The following is an 18,307-nucleotide window of genomic DNA, read 5'->3' as shown; positions in this document are numbered from 1 at the left end:
AGAACCCACAAGGGAACTGAAAATCAGTCCCTTGAGAAAATAGCCGAGGCCTTCATATCCTGGAACATGGAGAGGGATGCAGGGGAAAACCCATTGTCAGCAAGAAAGCAGAAACAAACCAGATGTGGCCCCCACCATGCACGTCTTAATTCTGGCCAAGAGCTCCTTCCTGGCCCAGGATCCCTGCCTGGGGCCTGCCCCTGGCGGAATAGCAGAGACGGGAGTTTGCCTGTGAGGCTGTCTCTTTGCTAATTATTGTGATTTTTAATTTGTTGCCTGTTTGTGAGAATCATTTATGCTGGCCTGTATCGATTTTACCCAAAAGTGATTTGTTGAAAGTCTTAATTCCTTCCTTTGAAAGCAATTGGACACTTAGAGATGTGCCACGAGTTCTCAAATCTAGTGTATCTGCATGCCCAGATAAGTATGTACATAAATACAACGCTTCAGCGTACCTGGTGTGGAAGAACTTTTATAAAATGTGGCATTCTTGGTTTCATGTAGCAGGCAGTCTCTATTATCATATGGGATAATGGCAATTTAGGTCACTCATTGTCCAGCCAGCTCCTGACACCACTGTAGTTGCTCAGTAAGTGTAGAATGAGCTGAAAGAATAAGGAAAGATTGCAGTGGGCATGCTGACATTCAAGGACAGTGACTAAAAGTGGGTCTTGTTATCTCAAATAATCAGTTAGGGAGACATCCTTCAATGTAGAGCAAAAAGGGAAAAAAAGTAAAGATTTAATTGTGGTATTTTTAGGGTTCTTTTTTTCAGATGTCCATATCTAGTATCTGATTATCATAGAAAACACAAAATAGTGGAGATGAGGGTTTCTCAGGGGGATTCTTCTGAGCCTAAACCAATGGATCCAGGTGCGGACATCTTTATCACAGTGAGGTTCTGCATGTTTTTTTGAAGAAGGCCTGCACTGAATAAGTAATAACAAAATCATTCAAGTGAGGAAAACTGTTAAGACACTAGTTTATGTGTAAAAGCCAACTTTTGTATTCTGAGTGCATTGTGTAAATTTGCCATGCAGGAAACATAAGTGAAGCCATTTGGTTTTGTGGCATTGGTGTGGGCTGGCTAAGGGGGTGGGGGAGAAAGTTGAGGCATTGATAAAGTATGAGGCGAGCCAGATGGTTGCATTACACATCTTTTGTGTTCTTGTTTGCTTCTTAAAGCAGTTGCAGAATTTGGCCCTTGGCGATATTTTCTTCATGCTTGTATGTTCTGCTACGAATTTACTTTTGTCAGAGTCCTTTGAAAGAAAAGCCTTGCTCTTAAATTTTTTTTTTAAACTTACATTATAAACTTGTGAAGTCAACAGTGTGTTCATAAAAGTATTTTTAAATGTTAAGTATGTTAGTAAATAATGAGATTAGCTCTTCTTTTTCTTAGCACAGTGACTTCAACCATATTTTAATTCCATTGAGAGATTTTTGCAAAATTAGGAAGGTAGAATTGATGGCAGATGGATGGATACAGACAGTACAGCTACGCTGTTATTCCAGTAGGAATGAGGTTTATCTGATGAGAGATTTTAACTTTTTCTCTTGTAGCAGGTTGTGGTTTACCTATTGTATTTTATCTGCAGGTCTGACTCGATGATATTTAAGTTAAGTGGGAATGCTGTGGAGTTGGTTGGTGGGTTTTTTCCTTCGTGTTTGCTTGGCATTTATTACAACTGTTTTTCACACCATCATTGAAATTTATATTTATTTCCTACTGAAAGCAAATTATATTTTGCAGTCACCAGTGGCAAGGAATATTTAAGATGTTCTAAATGTAAGTAAAGGATGATATTTTATCACTGAATGCTTTTAATAAGGAATTGTTTTGGAGCTCTTTTTTCCCATCGTGATGGAATGCTTCAGAATAATTTAATGTCCTTTTCACAGTCCCAGTTTGTCTCTGTCTTTTTTTCTTTTCCTTCTGCTCAAACAAGAGAAGAGCACAAATGTGGGATCCTTGGGCGATGGTTTATTCTCCTGTTGTGCACAAATTTCCAGTTTTTAGTTGGAACCTGCAGTCCCTGATGAGGAAACAGGAAACTTAGAGTCTTAACCTTTTTGAAATCTCTGCCTGGTTTAGTCATAAGTCTGAGGCAACTCCTTCCAATAATGAAGCCATTGTACGCATCATATCTGATCAGTTCTTGAAATGTTTTAGTAAGTCTATCTTACAACATTATAAGAAGATAATCAGCAGCCTTAGAAGGTCCCCATCTGGACCGTAGAGTTCTTTTACTGAAAGATGTTTTGCCTTTTTGAGATAGCTCTCGCGTTTCATCATCTGTTCCGCCGAGATGAAGTGCATATGAAAAGTCAGTGACTCTGAATCCATCTGTTGTTATTATTTTCCACTGATAATTGGCTTGAACAATGAAATGTCTGTGTCTGCAGCCTTTGAAACTGTACACCCTGTTTATTTTCTGGAGGTCTGACTGCAACTCCTCCCCCGTCCCCCATTTTCCCCTCTGCTTTCTCTCTCAAGCTTACAGTGAGTGGCACTGGTGTGAGGATGACATCTTTGACTCTGTGCATCAGTATGTGTCACTCAGCATCTGAAGCTTGCATACGGATCTTTGTCACAGTCCCTATGTCTGTGTTGTTTGCTCGGGGATCCAGCACTGTAGCGGCAAGGAGCTTAGCTGGGGCCACAAAGCTTACCTGGACTGTCGTCTTTATTTCACTATCCTCATTAAAATATTAATTTCGAGGACAGTATCTAATACTTATGGAATTAGATACTACCTATAATTGTATAATATATTCAGTTGCATCCAGTTTTGCACGATACAGAGCATTAATATTGGATTCCACTAACAGCATTTCCATTAGCTTGCTCAACCAGTATGAGATATAGATGAGCTGGGAAGCATAACTACCCGCCAGAACTGCCAAAACAGTCATTAGAAGCTCCATTGGGATGGACAAAGGCTTTTCTCACAGTGATATACTGATTAAATTTTGTTCTATGGTTTATTTGCATCAAGGTTAGATCACTATCGTCTATGAAAGTGGGTTAGCTAACACCTGACTTGGAAGGTCATTTCAAGGCAAAACAGGGAATGGAATAGCATCTTTAGTTTCCTTGGGACCCCCTCTTAAAGAACCTGTTTTATTTTGGGGGGCTTTGAGAATTTTCAGATTTTCTTTTTGTGTTATACTGTAATATATGTTTAAGACTGGCTTTTTGGTTTGTGACACAATTTTTTAAAAAATTTTACAGTAATATTCTCTTCCTTCTGGGGCAGAATGATATAGCTGGGAAACAGCGTGGTGTTAGTAAAATAAAACTCATTTTGAAAATATAAAGTCACTTTGTTATTTCCCTTAGCTGGCATAATTATGTGCATCCTCTGAGGTTCTGAAAAATCTGTGACCTACCCTTTTTTTGGTCCAATAATAATATAGATACATCCTATAGAACAGGAGTGTTAGATTTGCCCCCAAAGTCATATGTGGCGCTAAAAGGAAGTAGGTGAACATAATCTTATTTATGTCTCAATCGAAATCATTTAATACTGCAAAAGTTATTAAAAAATAATTAAGTTACTAAGACCAACACGTAGCTGGAACATTCAGTCAGAGGTTAGAGGTGAGTGCGAGTTAACTCCATAAGCTGAGAAAATGCAGCAGTGAATTCCTAGCGCCCGCATGTTTTTCCTCATGTTTAAATTCCTCGGTTCTAAGGACAAATTATGTTGAGGTATGGCATATTTTCTGCCGAAATGGAGAAAATTGTTGACTGTAATTATGTTATTTAATTGAAATTATGAGTGGTTGAGGCCACTCAGTTAAAAGCATTCTTTCTAATATATGGGTGATGTTTTTAAATGAGTGGTCATGGATTGATGACATTTGAAAGGCAGACGTTTGGGATGTATTTTTGGAAGACTCAAATTATTTTTCTTAAATCATTAGTGAACTATAAAGAGTGTAAAGGGATACTTTTTTTCTTTTTTGTTTTTTTCTCTTTAATTAGGTATGAATGAATATTATATATGAGAGTATGTATGTGTATATGCCTCTACATATTTGTGTATGTATTATTTTATATATGAAAATATTTATACATAGATGAGACAGATTTTTCTCTAGGTACAGACTCACAAGGATTGGTTTATAATGGGATAAATCAGAGAAACAAGAGGTGTATTTCTGACCTTAAACTGTGGCTGAAAAATATGTTGATTGTTTAAACCTCTCGTTGAATATCAGAGACCTAAATGCAAGCTACAGTAAAACTCCACTGCTGTGTCTTAAGCCAAGTTCTTTTTGGAGTAGCTGGAGATAAAATAACCCTGCATTCCCCCGACCCCAGCCCCATACCGCCCCCCCCCAGGGGTGAGTTCTTAATTACTAATGAATGCAATTCATTTTAATTGTTATTATAGCAACAGAACATTTAACTGTCTCCTGTTTAGTCCTTGTCCCCTTGGAACAGGCGGTGTCTCCTGTCAGAGAGAGGACAGGTAGAAGGCACAGCGGGCGTCTGATTGAGCCAGTTATTCATTTGCTGAGTGTTTGTGTTTATGCAAAGGGGCCTCTTCCTGCATATTTAATCTAGAGTAAGGCAGTGGCTTTTGTTGTGTTTAGCCCACATACCTTCAGTCCCTGCTCACACTGCCGCCAGCCCTGGAGCCCCGGGAGCCCGCAGGCTTCCCAGCGCCTGCACTTTCTCCCTCACCAACTCTCAACTTTCTTCCGTTGTGTGAAAATTGCCTCTCCGGCCCCTTAAAGCTTCCCTTCCTCACCATGAACGGGTAAGTGTGTGCGAAGCCAAGGCTCATACTTTTGTTTCGTTTTCCAAATGTTGAGAGGCTACTTTGCCGCTTTTCTGATCCTGATTCCTGGGCCGTTTGTCAGTTGGCGGCGTTGAAATAGACAAGTACAGGTGCCTCCTAGGAAATGTGGCTGAAATCTTCGACTGGCAGAGAGAGGCTCTTGGGAACTCAGGGTTGGGGTAGGGGGAGAAAAAAGGGAGAGAAAGAGAAAGAGAGAGAGAACAGCTTTATTATTCTTTGTCCTAATCCTGTTTTGTAACTATCCTGGAGATAATGCTGCCATTGTTTGCTAAAAGCTTTCAAACAGTGTGCAAGACTGAACTGTAAGAAAGCAGTGAAACTCTGCTGCTGTATTGTCTATACCCGGGCCAGGGTCCTCCCCGAAGGTCTGTGCCGGAATAGGAAGGGTTTTCTTCAGTGGAAATCGAATCGGCTCTTCATTGATATTAATAGCACACTGGAGATGTTGGCCGTGCTGCTCAGAGAGGCGGTTGGGAGGGAAGGAAATCTGATCTTGCTGGGGGGAAGATGACAGCCTCTTGGCCCCACAGTGGAGGAGACATCCATCCAGGCTCAGCCTGCATAATGGCATCCTGGCTTAACTGTTTGCTCTAGGAATTTTAATCTTGAGCTGTTTGTTTTACTATCTGGGGTCTTGCTAGTTTTTGTTCCTGTACTGTCTTTAGAAAGCACGATATTCAGGGTCTCATCCAGTCTTTTAAAAAGTGAATTAAGGAAAAAAAAAAAAAAGAGGCATACACTGTGCCCTTTGATCATTCTGGGGAATGGTGGTAGAAATTGTGTGATAATTTCAAAAATAAATTGCCACAGTTAAGAAGGATGAGCTGTCCAAGGGAAGATACGTCCTATGTAAAGACATTTCAGAGACTAGGAATTGTGTCCAGGTTTGGAAAGGAGTCTTCACTGCCAGTTAACTGTTGCCTCTGTCTGAGTAACTCTTTTCAACAGAAGAGTGTGCTGTTCCCCCGCAGGTTGGAAACTGAGAATTTAAATAAAATTTCATCAACCTTATTAAAATATGTAGGGACTTGGATCTTCATAGGTACAAAATCAGTCTCGAGACTTAGAAACATTTATTAACAGTGAGGCTGCTGAAGGTTTTTAATAATAAAATTACAAATACCTTATCTAATTGTAAGTATATTACTTTTATGCTCTGTTTTTAAGGGGAAAAATACTTTTTTTAAATGAGGAAAAGTAACTCCGTCAGAGCACCTTCTGTGATTAGCGCTATTGTATTCTTAAATTTTGATTGATAGAGATAATAGTTTTCACTTAAAAATACAGACAGGTACTTTAACTTTCCATGACAATAGCTATTTGCATTTCTTTTATCTTTTTGTTTAACATTTGTGGGGGTTGGGACAGATTTGATTATTAACTCTTATTGCACACACTCAAGGTAAATCTAAAACAAAGGCTTTGTTAGAGCTTCAAAGAGAAAACAGCAAATATTGTTTTTAGGTTTCAACATTTAAAGCCTGCTAAAGGATACCTATAAAATATTTTCACATGACCATGACCAGGGTTTTACTTTCCTTTAAGGTAAGAGAGTGGTTTTTTCTAAATGAGATGGGCCAACGTGGAGTTGCTGGGGGGCTGCCAGCCTGAAGTCATTTCACGGGCAAGCCTCGCCAGGTTCGCCTGCGCCATGTGGCTTACTTCACATAGAGTATTTTAGATTTTTCTTATGAGAATGGGCCCAAAAGTCAGTCCCTCTGATTTAGTTGAGGGTCCCAGATGGTGGGAAGAAAGGAAGCAAAATTTTCCTCGCAGCAATAGGAAGGGACAATGGGTAGTGATGGAGCCACAGTGGTAGATTTCTTAGACAGAAGAAGAAAGGACATGGTCCTTGTAAACCAGCAAACCTGGGTGATGGCCAAGGTCGCCTCTGGTCCCAGAGATCTCTACTACACAATAGTTTTCCTTTTCTTTCTTTTCTAATTTTCTTCCTTCCTTTTTCCCTCTGGTTTACTCTCCCTGTTTTTCTCCCTTCTTTTCTTCCTTCATTTCTCACTTTTCTTTCCCTCTTTCTTTCCTCTTTCTTTCTGTAAACGTGACTCAGTATTTGAAATATTTAAAGCGGGAGGGGGTGCAGAAACACTTTGAGGTTGTTTTCTAAGTGGATTTTCTTGTCTTGAATGCAAAAAAATGAAGTGACCCTTGCATTATCATTTTTCAGCTAGTCGAGTTTGTACTGAGATAGTTCTGTTATTCTAGGACATCTTTGAAAAGCAAGACAGAAAAGCCCACGTGAGTTAAGATTCACGGGTCAAAGAGACCAGTAATCTCTTGGAAATAGGCCTCTTGAGACTTTCTGTTTTCTCAAATGAAGTATATGTCATTTCATGGGGATATCTGGAAGGATGGAAGGTTTGAAACATCCTTCTGGACTTCAAGAGGAGGTTGCTCTAACCAGAGATGAAACTCCTAACTGCCACCTTCTTCATGGGACGGGAGCTGGTGTTCATTATCCCTGCATCTCAGGGACACTGACACACAGTAGGTTCTCATCCGGCAGTCACTGGATTGAAGGTTGAAATGAAATACGGTGGCTGTCTTTCACAGTCTCTTGTATACTTGTACAAAATAAATACAATGTTGAAATCCTGATGCATATCATTTCCTTGAGCTTCCATGAAAGAAGAAGGAGAAATATTTTTAATGGGAAAACATAGAGCATGTGTTGTTCCTTTAGCTTCCTGTGAAATAAAATCACACATCCATGTTTACCTGCACCTCTGTTCCAACGAGGCTCTACCAATTGGCAAAATCACATTTGTTAAATTAGGGGTCAGATATACGCAAATTAATTATGAAATTGAAGCACTGTATTAAAAGAAGGTCTACAGAGTAAAATCCCTAATGGAGAATAGGGGGAATTGGGGAGGTAGAAGAAGAAGAAGGTGCATTAGCTTTCTAACCTAGTGATCGCAGATGAAAAGTCAAGGTCTTTATGGTCATCAAACAACTTTAGGTAAATACATTACCGCATACAGTAGTTAAGAAACCACACTTTGAACAGTTTCTATTGTCACAGGATCTTGCGTATATGGAGATTGACATGGAAAAAAAAAAGTAATTCCTATTTACTGTATTCCTGGTTCACTTTTAAAAACCTAAAATTAATAGGGAACTTGAGAAAGCGGGGAAAAGAAAAAATGAGATTTATTTTTTTGACTCTTTTGAGAGATGACAAGTGGGCTGGAGGGCAATATTTTTCTTTTATCTCTTTTTTTTAACTTAAAAGCATTACTTAATAATTTTAGTTTTGGTGCTTGTGCTGCTGGTAAACATGCAGATATGTATTTGATATATTTAATAAGGCATAGTGTGTTTTTTTTAATAGCAGTTTTGGAAACGGAAGCTTTTTGTTTTTGAAAAAATGAAATGCAGATTTTTCTCCTAGTTGTTGATTTCTGATTCTTCTAGGCTAGTAATGATACAGACTCAGACCCCAGTACTACTCCCTAATTTTCTTGTCTATTATATTGACATATTTCATTTAATTTAGCATGATGGCAAACAGCTGTTGAACTATTAATCTTTTCTCAGCAAAGCTGGAAAAATATCTTTTAGATTACTTTGCTAATGTATGCTAAAAACTAATATCAACAGAAATAAATTAATGCGTGGTCAGATGTACAATACGTATTAAAATTTTTGGAACTTCAAAATGGAGGAAAATAGGGTTTGTATTCCACTCCCAGTTTTTTGTGTCTAAGTAAAAATTAAATGTAGCCACATTTATATTCCTTTAGTAATTACAAGATGGAGGGTCAATTGTATGATATTGTTATTATTAACTTTTGTTTCTTCTGGGGGAACATTACAGATCTGTGAGGGGGGAACTATCTTACGCTTTTGCTCTGTGTTCACTTACCTATCTGTGTAGATAGGCAAGTAGAGAAGCAGACTCAGCACTTACCTGGAAATGTTCTGCAGGTTTGAATACAGCACTTGAGATAACTTTATTCAAAGTAGGCATTTTCAGCAGTTTTTAAAATTTAATTTTAATAAGGTACAGTTATTTACCAGGCCAATACAATCTTATCTGCATTGCAAAGTTTGATACTAGAGACCCAACTGCCAAACATACAAAAATAGATGCAACTCAATAGACAAACATGAAAATTAGTTTTGAGTGCACACGTTGGAGAACATCTCAAGTAAAAATTGCCCTTCTTCTCAAGTAGAAGGGCATTCTTGCCTTGAATTGAGTAGGGTCTGCCAGAGTTCACTTACTTTCCATTTAAGATGGGATGAGTGGTGGAGGTGGAAATTGCTCTTGTGGGAGATGGTCTCCTTGCCTCTTGTCTAATGAGCTCTTCTTATTGGTGTGGGGCGGGGCTGCTCTGTAGATCACAGCATTACCTTGAGGACCGTACCATCACTGCTCTCTCTCTCTTTTTTTAATCACCGTTTGCCCTCTAACCAAGTTCTCATCCCTGGAGAAACCAATCCCTGGTGACACACCTCAGCAGTAAAGTACACGATTTTCATTTTCAATTTGAATTGTTTTGTGTCAAAACAAAAAGATTTGGGGCAGGTTGCAAAATAGTAATTTCAAGTCCCAGAGCTTAGGGTTTTCCCCCACCCAAATGGTGAACATTTATGGTGAAAACCTCCAATTTCCTCTTACAGTAAACATGAAAATTATGATTTCACTCAGAGCCTGCATTTTTTCCCAATCTTAATGGCAAGAATCTGCATACACTTGCTTGTGGAAATGTCATAAATTGGCCTCTGATCAATTCCTCAAAGATAGTATACACCAAAGTACCACTTTCAAATTTTTAGCCCTAGTGAAATAGGATTTAACTCTTCTCAGTGATGTTTGCCTTTCCACATTCAGGGCCAACAGCCGAGCGATGAGCAGAGATATATTCTGTATAAAATTTAAACTACTTCATTACATATTGTTCTGAAGAGTAAGCAAAAGGATATTAACATTTCAGTAAAAGAATGGTATGACTTCACCATCTTAAAAAAAATTATACGAGCATTTGGTCAATTGATGTGGAATGAATCCTGTACCCTGTTGGTAACTTGATCTAAATTAATAAACAAATGTTTTTCTTTTCACTTGTGCCATATGTTGATCCCAGTTACATGGGCAGAAAGAGGCAGCTTGTAATGTTTCTTAAAGGATTATACACTGTTTTGCATAAGGGAGTATGCAGATGCGGGAGTTAGATGTCTTCTGTGCTTTCTTTGTGTTTTAGGAAACTTGAATTGTTTATTTCATCTGACATGAACCGTTTTTATTGAACTGAGTAGATCTGGTAGATATATTGTAAGTGGAAAACATTGTGAGAACAGCTTTCACCCACTGATGACCCCCGAAACCCCTCCCCAATTTGAAAATTGTGGTGCTTTTATTCATTTTGAAAGGTCCAGAGTGGCATAAAGCATCTTGTCTATAAGAACTACCTCACTTGCAAGGGTGGGTGGGTGGCGGGAGGAGGGTTTGTTTTAATGAAATTAGAGATGTCGTGAATGTTAACCAAACAGAGACAGGTTCGAGTAGCAGTCTGGTTTCCCACAGCAAAGGCCTGTGACTCACAGGTTATTCCACATGAAATAAATGGATAGACAACACGATGAGAAAAAGTTCATAAGCAAAATGTGAAATGTTTCACCTTGACTTTTCCAACATCCAAGTTGTTGTGAAGAGCTCAAAGGCACGTGGTCCGGTAAGTGGAGGTCTTGGCACTGATTTTTATTAACTCTGGGTGTCTTTTGCCATTAAATAGAATTGAGTTCTTTCGTTGTTTATCGTGCATCTCTCCCAGGCAAATAGGTGGTTGCTGCTTTGTCTTGACATTCAAAATTTTTATATTCTCTTTTGTTTTCAGGGTAAGAAGTGACCTTTTGAGGTGACTGTAACAGAAGATTGCTTTCCAGAAGCCAAAAAAGGTAAATGCAAATATAATTAGTGGAATTACGTTAAGGACTCTATCTGCTGCCTTCTCGGCATCTTAATTCAGTTCTTTTCAGATCTCCTAATTATCAAATTTGCATGTATTTATTTGTGTAAGTACATATGTAGCATATTTTTGGAGGCCTTTAAAGAAAAGATTGCTCTTAAGAAATGGTTCACATAGTCACATTTTCCCCTCTAAATATTATCAAACTTTTCCCCTGTTTGTGGGAATTAACCTCCTTTTTTTTTTTTTTTTTTTGGTAGTTGACTTGGTAGTTTTGAAGTTAGGAAGGAATATTCACATCACAAAAGTGGTGATTCATAAAATTAACATGCTGCAAATAGGAGTAACGCGTGTCAGTGTTTTGTGCTGAAGTGGTGTCATCCGATGGATGTTCATCTGGAGGCTTTATAATCACCTTCTTTCAGAAATTAACAGTCAGGCACCATAGCAACGCGTCGTGTTGATGTAACTGCTGTGTGGCGTGGGGCATGTCCCTGTGATGTCAGTGCTCAGCTGCCTTGTTCTCTTGACCTTACTTGAAAATCAAATGAGTACTTGATTTTAAAATTAGAAGTTTTCAGAGAGACTAATGTAGGTTGATGAATGAAAGCTAAATTAAATTTTCTCAAACTCACTTTTGGGAGCAGTGGTTTAAAAAAAAAAGCACTCTGGTTAAAATGGTTATGGAGGCTACATGTTTGTTTTTGTTTTTTGTTTTTTCTTGATACCCGAAGTATTTCTCCATTGAAGGCAGGGGTCACCTCACTCAAGTTCATCTTTCAGGTCATTTTCAAGTCTGATGTTTCTTAAGGAGCAAGTGTCTTCATTTTATTTTTGAATCTTGTCCAGTGGTATTTCCATTTGACTGAGTAGATTTGTGTCAATTTTAAAACAGGTTACTTGCCAGTCTGGTTGCACAAAGCCTTTGTTTAGATCTTACCAACTTAAAGTTTATGAATTTGTAGATACAGATTTCTTTACTCTTTAGTTGAGCAAGGTTTTTTGTGAAACTTTCATAATGTGATGATTCTTAGATTGGTCTTGTTTTTAATCTTACTCAGGGCTTGGGGGTCCTAGAAGGTATTATCAAAGCAGGAATTTATTTTTCTATTTGCATTCTGGCACATTTCATTTGGACTAAAAAGTCCAACCAGCTTGCCTCTTTTCACCATCTTTGTTGTTTAATTTAAACCGTGTGGGAAGCACCTAATTGTCCTCCAAGGAGGATACAGTACCTTTCAGATGTCCCAGCTAGGGAAGGGGTGATTCCAACCAGTAATTAAGGTTATCAAGTCATACCTAGAGTGCTTTTCAGCAAAGCACTTCCCAGTTTCCCAATCTTCATCTGTTTCAGGGATCTGCAACTTTTTTCTGCAAAGGGTCATCCAGTCACTGTTTCCTGTTGTGTGGGCTGGTTTATCTGTGCCCCGGCAGCTGAGTTGTATGCACATTGTGTACTGTCTCTGTGATCCCTACAAGATCTCAGTCCAGAGTGTTGCTCGTTCAAATCCATGCCAGGTGCTGAACTCATTTCATGCTGGTAGCAAAAGTTTCTCGTGAAACTAAAGATTAAAACTGAAAAAGTGGTTGAAACTAGAAAATATTTACCTTGATAGTTATCCCTACAGCTCCAAAAATGGACTTAATTAGTAGGTTTTCATATGTATTCAGATAAATTTATAATTTATCTGTAAGCATAAATTATTTTTCTCCTGACTTATGTCTTTATGATGAATATGCTTCACCCATAACCTGAAAATGTTTGAATTTGGATAGAAAAATTTTTCCCAGTTTCATGATATTGTTAAAGATATTGTGAGTCAAGGGCATGTTTGGGGGAAAAGAAAGTTTCCAGGAATGTGTCATTACTGTTGACTAAGAGAGGTAGTATATAGGGAGAAAAAAATGCTTCTTTGTAAATATGGTCAAGAATATGGTGTGTTATGGTATGTGCTATCCTGCAAGTCAGGAGCCCCTTGTCAAATTTCAGGACCATAGAAAAATTTTGTCCTTCTGTTGTCTTCTTTCATAAAACAAAGGAACCTGAACAACACATTCATCTAATTATTCTTTTTGTCTTGACAGCTTGGAATCTCAGAGTAAGAATTTTTGCTTAATGTTCATAGTTTTTTTCCTTAACAACTTCAACTTTTTGTTGTTGATACTTTTTTCTAAGTCAACTTCATTTTTCCTGCTTCCAATTAACATTTTATTATTTAACTGTTTTTCTTCAACAATATAAGTTTGGTTTTTGACCCCATTTTCCATTATATTTTCTTAGAAATAAGTTATATAGACAAATAATAAGCTGCGTGTACTTTTTTTTTTTTTTTTACCTTTTATCAAGCTCAAGGATCCTTCGAAAACTATTCCTTATATATAAAGGGGGAAAAAAAAGATCTGTTAAAAATATGTATAAAATTGGACAGAATGCTTAGTATTTCTTCCCAGTGAATAAACCTTCAGCAGAGAGACCACACTCTTTAGTGATGGTGATGATCACGAAACTAGCACCATCTTCTACATTACACAGAGGATGTAGATTTCAGATGCCAAGAGTTCCTTAAATTTGGAATCTGGGAATCATTAACAGTCAGCATAAACACAAGTAAGTGTGCCTACATTGATACTCTGGAAACAACTGGTTATATGCAGGAAAGTGGCCAGGCAAATTCTGAAAACCAAACGAAGCCTTTTTTCACAGTGAGATTCAGAGTCTGAAGGATCATGAATAACTGTCATCCTACTTGTTAGTGAATAGCGACTTCACTTTCACTTTTCACTTTCACACATTGGAGAAGGAAATGGCAACCCACTCCAGTGTTCTTGCATGGAGAATCCCAGGGACGGGGGAGCCTGGTGGGCTTCCATCTATGGGGTCACACAGAGTCGGACACGACTGAAGTGACTTAGCAGCAGCAGCAGCAGTTTCTTCCAGGTAGATTTGAGCGCTTTACCAAATGGATCTTGTTGCTGGCATTCCTAAAAGGTAGCTGGTAATTATTATAATCCCCACTTCACAAACTGGGAAGCTGATCACATTGAATTAGTAACTCATCCAAGGTCATGTAAAATGTCAAGACTGGAGCTAAAAAGACAACTTGCTCGGAGAAGGCAATGGCAAGCCACTCCAGTACTCTTGCCTAGAAAATCCCATGGATGGAGGAGCCTGGTAGGCTGCAGTCCGTGGGGTCGCTAAAGGTCGGACACAACTGAGCGACTTCACTTTCACTTTTCACTTTCACACATTGGAGAAGGAAATGGCAACCCACTCCAGTGTTCTTGCCTGGAGAATCCCAGGGACGGGGGAGCCTGGTGGGCTTCCGTCTATGGGGTCACACAGAGTCGGACACGACTGAAGTGACTTAGCAGCAGCAGTAGCAGCTCTGGTCACAATTATATTGTTGTCATTCTGTCATGGCCACCTTTGTTTGTTGGTTTAATATAGGTATCTATGTCGTTTTTCCCCTGCTTCCCCCAACCATTCGCAATTCACCCATATAGACTTTTGCTAAAACTTAAAATCCAATTTGTGAAATTCATTGTTTTTGATTCACTTCTGATTAGCACTGGGAGTAATTGTTGATAATTACAAAACCTGTATAGGTGACAGTTAAATGGTTATTTTTAAACATTGGTCATCTTAAAGCTTCATATTTTGTGTTGGTTCAGTTTTACAGTCAATTTGTTGATGAGAAAGCTAAAAAAAAAAAAGTGTGATCATTTCAATTTTTCTTCTACCCCCAGTTTGAGCTATTTTTTGTTAGATCAAAGAGTTATAAGCAATTTTCTTTGAAGCAAATGATTTAAAAATTGCACACGTCACATCCATTGACATTTAATTGATTAAACTGTGATCACTTCACAAGAAGCTGCAGTGGCTGTTGGGGAATGTCTCTAGCTGGGTAGCCAGGAGCTTGGGAGAATAGGAGAACAGATTTAAGGGGACATTTAGCACTCCGGCAACTTGATTGGCTGAATTGCCCCAACCCAATATTGCATTCCTTCCTTCCTTCCTTCATTCATACATCATATAGATGTATGTAATACTACATGTGTTATACACCAGTTATCGCTGCAGGTGTTTATTGATGGCTGTGTGCCAGATGCCAGGCTCATAGCACTGCATGAGAAGGATACCGTCTCTGTCCTCCTAGAGTTTATGCAGCAAAGGGGAGGACAGACATTATGTGTGATGATGATGACAAGTGTTCTAAAGGGCAGATATTGGTGGTTATGTGAAAGTGTTCTCTAACAGGGAGATCGGGGTGTCAGAGCTTTATGTATTTTACCATGATCTGAAAGCTATGCTAGACTAATTTGATTTTCTTGTGTGTTTCATGCCAGTATTGTGGTGAATGTTATCAAGCCTGTTAATTTTTTTTAATAACTTTATTGAGATATAATTCATACACATTTAAAATGAACTGTTCAATGGTCTTTAGTATGTTCGGAGTTTGCACCCATCATCACAATTTAGTTTTGGAACAGTTTCATCATCCTGGAAAGAGACCCCCCATACCCATTAACAGTTACTCCCCTCAACGCAACCCCTGGCAACAACAAATACAAATACCATCAGTAGAGTTTTTCCTCTTCTGGACATGTTATGTGAATGGAATCATACAATATGTGGTCTCTTGCGACTGACTCCTTTCCCATAGCATAATGTTTTCAAAGTTCATCCAAAGCATTTAAATTTTTAACTTTCTTACAATCTCAGAGTTATATGAGTTCTTACTCCTAAATCCAACAAAATGGTACCCTGAAATATTCTCCCAAGGAATGGAATTGGGAGAAAATTACTCTTTTCATGTTGTTTGTATTTCCATAGAAATAGACTTGGCCTCCCAACAGTTAAACTTCAGAATTTAAATGTTTGCATTTTAAGTTAGCTGTTTTTAAACATTGTTAACCATAATGCTAAACTAAGTAACTCTGTAAACAAGAGCTGTCTCTCTTGAATGTTCGTTTCAAAGAAAAAAATTTTAAATATTGATTTCCAGAGAAATATGCTCAATAGAGTTCGTTTTCAAGCAGAAGTCACTTGTTGAAACGTACATGAAGGCATGTTTTGTAGTAAAGACAGTATTTGCAACAGTTATCAAGTAGCCATATTTTGCACAGCGAAAAAAATAAATAACACATGGTTTTAGTCATCTTTTTTAAATGATGTTTTGGCTCTTTCATCTGCCAAGGGCACAAATCTCCAAACTGTCCACCTTGAGCATCTTTGGAAGAAGTTTTCAGCTTAGTTGAAAACATAACAACTTAACAGAGATGTAGGAGGTATTACCTTTCTTTGGCAATTCAAAAATCTCAGAGAAAATCTGAAGCTCAAAAATGTACAAAAACAAAACTCTGTTTAGGGTAGCACATGTATGATAACCTTGACTGCATACTTTCTAGTGTCGAATAGCATTCAGGACCTTAAAGGAGTGAATGGTATGCCAATGGTAGAATCCTGGAGTCTGTTTTAAAAGTTGACACCTTCTGCCCAGGGCCGAGTTTGAATTTGAAATTTGATGGTATCTTTTAAAAAGTCTGTTGGCGAGTAGGACTTTTCATAAGTGGCAAGTGAAATTACTCATTTAAGTTTGCACTGCTCTGTCCTTGATCTGAACTGGTACTTTCATGGCCTTCACGTGCAGTCAGAGTGAGAGGAGAGAAAAATGAAAAGTTTGACATCTTTGTGCTCTGTTTAGGTACACTCTTTTTGAAGTGTGAAGATCATGCAGATTTTCCCTTGAATCTTGTATATTAGCAGGTATATGGTATATAATTAAAGGTAATTAGATGTTTTGTTAATTGTCTGACAGTGGAGTGAGTTATTTAAAAAATATTTTTTTTAATTAAAATCTTGCATCATTGGATAGACTGTGATGATTTCAGTTTATAGATTGGCATGGATCTTTACTTCCACACTTTTTCCTCCAGGCCTATTTTTTTCTGGAAGTCAATATCTCTTTCAAAGGATTGTGAGCAGCCCCTGGAGACCAAAGGAAGTGTCCTAAACCATTCATTACAGGTGACATTCTTTAAAGTTTATTTAGAGCAGTGATTTTCAAAGAGCATATTGGGACCCATTGTGAAGTTAGGTAATCAATTCACTGGACTGTGCCCAAGAATTTAAATGATAAATAGGATAAGTATACAAAGAGTAGAGAAAAATGCAGTAGACTAGATCTGCACTGTCCAATACTGAAACCACTGGCCACATGTAGCTGTTGAGCCCTTGAAATGTGGTTAGCCCAAACTTATGTGCTATAAACTTAAAATCCACAAAGGCTTTCAAAAAATTTGTATGGAAAAAAGAATGTGAACTGTTTGAATAATTCTTCTTTATTGATTATATATTAAAATGAGCATAGTTTGTATATATTGAATTAAGTAAAATATTAAAATTAATTTCAAGGTTTCTTTTTACTTTTCCCATGTGGTTACAATTACATACGTGACCGGTATTGTATTTCTGTTGGACAGTTTTGCTCAAGCCAGTGGGGGATAGAGCAGTGAGAGCGACAAGGCCTCTGCTTGTGGCTCTAGGGGGTGTGGACGGGTAGGGAAACATAATAAGTAAATATGAGGTGATAGGTGTGGTGAAGAAGATATAGGTGGTAAGGGAGGTCAAATTTCCAGAGGGAAGGAGTTGCAATTGTAAATGGCCAGGATAAGTCTAACTGAAGCACAGGCATTTGAGCCAAGAAGGCATGTTCTAAAAAAGAGTAAGTTGGCCACTGTGGCAAAATTGAAGTCTTCCAAGGGAAAGGGTAGTAGCGGACAAGGCCAGAAATAACATGGCCAGACGTAGTAGGGCATTAAGGCTCTTAGTCTCTTAGTGAAGTAGAGAGCCATGAATGGACTTTGAGATGAGACAGGATTTGAGTCACATTTTAATGGATCACTCTGGAAGTTGTTTTGAAAGTAAATGGTGGGTGGGTGAGGTGAGTGTCAGGGAGATGTGTTAGGAATCCATTGTAATAATCTCAGTGAGATCTGATGGCCATGATGAGGATGGCAGTAGAAGTGGTGGGAATTTGTGAAATCTTAACACATGTAGTTTGATATTTAAAATTTCAACTTATCTAGGAAAAATCCAAGGAAGTCCTGGTAAAATAGCTGTGAAGTTTGAAAGCAGTTACATAGTGGATGACTCCCAAGATTTTTGTCTTAAGTGATGGGGTAGTATCAACTGATGGATTGCTTGTAGTAATTAAGAAAGAAGTCAGAAGGCTGAGGACTCTCGGTTTAAACAACTTCTGAAAGAATGGGGCTGCCATTAAGAGAAACAGGGAAGCCTGTGGGGTGAGGGTTTATGGTATGAAAGGAGACAGTTCTTTAATTTCACTTGTTAAAGATGGTAAGGTGGACTTCTTTCAGGACCATCGCGGTAGGTGTAGGAAATACTGCAGTGAGATATTGCAGGAGGGAGAAGACGTTGAGCTCACCTCTATATACAGCGTGGGCAAGGGAGAATTTATAGCCAAAGAGTTAGGGGGTGGCAGGGGGTCAGTAGCTGAAAGGTTTCTGGAAAGAAAACATCAGGGGTAAGGGGGGATTCTG

The 18,307-nt window shown here is 38.4% G+C and overlaps 1 protein-coding gene across 6 annotated transcripts in view; it reads left to right on the top strand.

Moving 5' to 3' along the window:
- Positions 1 to 18,307, top strand: part of FOXP1 (forkhead box P1) — a 401,475-nt gene that overhangs the window by 43,464 nt on the left and 339,704 nt on the right. For 3 of the 6 annotated variants that reach the window (XM_055414316.2, XM_055414317.2, XM_055414313.2), the window contains exon 2: positions 10,673 to 10,733. The gene's annotated coding sequence lies outside the window, so the exon portion shown is untranslated. Of the gene's footprint in view, positions 1 to 4,608; positions 4,773 to 10,672; positions 10,734 to 16,681; positions 16,773 to 18,307 lie in introns of those variants that run through there. The other 3 variants (XM_055414315.2, XM_088831578.1, XM_088831577.1) reach the window with 3 other exon arrangements.

Source organism: Moschus berezovskii, chromosome 24, assembly GCF_049115385.1.
Source record: "Moschus berezovskii isolate FMDL1 chromosome 24, NW_MosBer_1.0, whole genome shotgun sequence".
NCBI lineage: Eukaryota > Metazoa > Chordata > Mammalia > Artiodactyla > Moschidae > Moschus > Moschus berezovskii.
The sequence above is the reverse complement of the archived record's forward strand: the minus strand, read 5'-3'. Positions and strand labels throughout refer to the sequence as shown.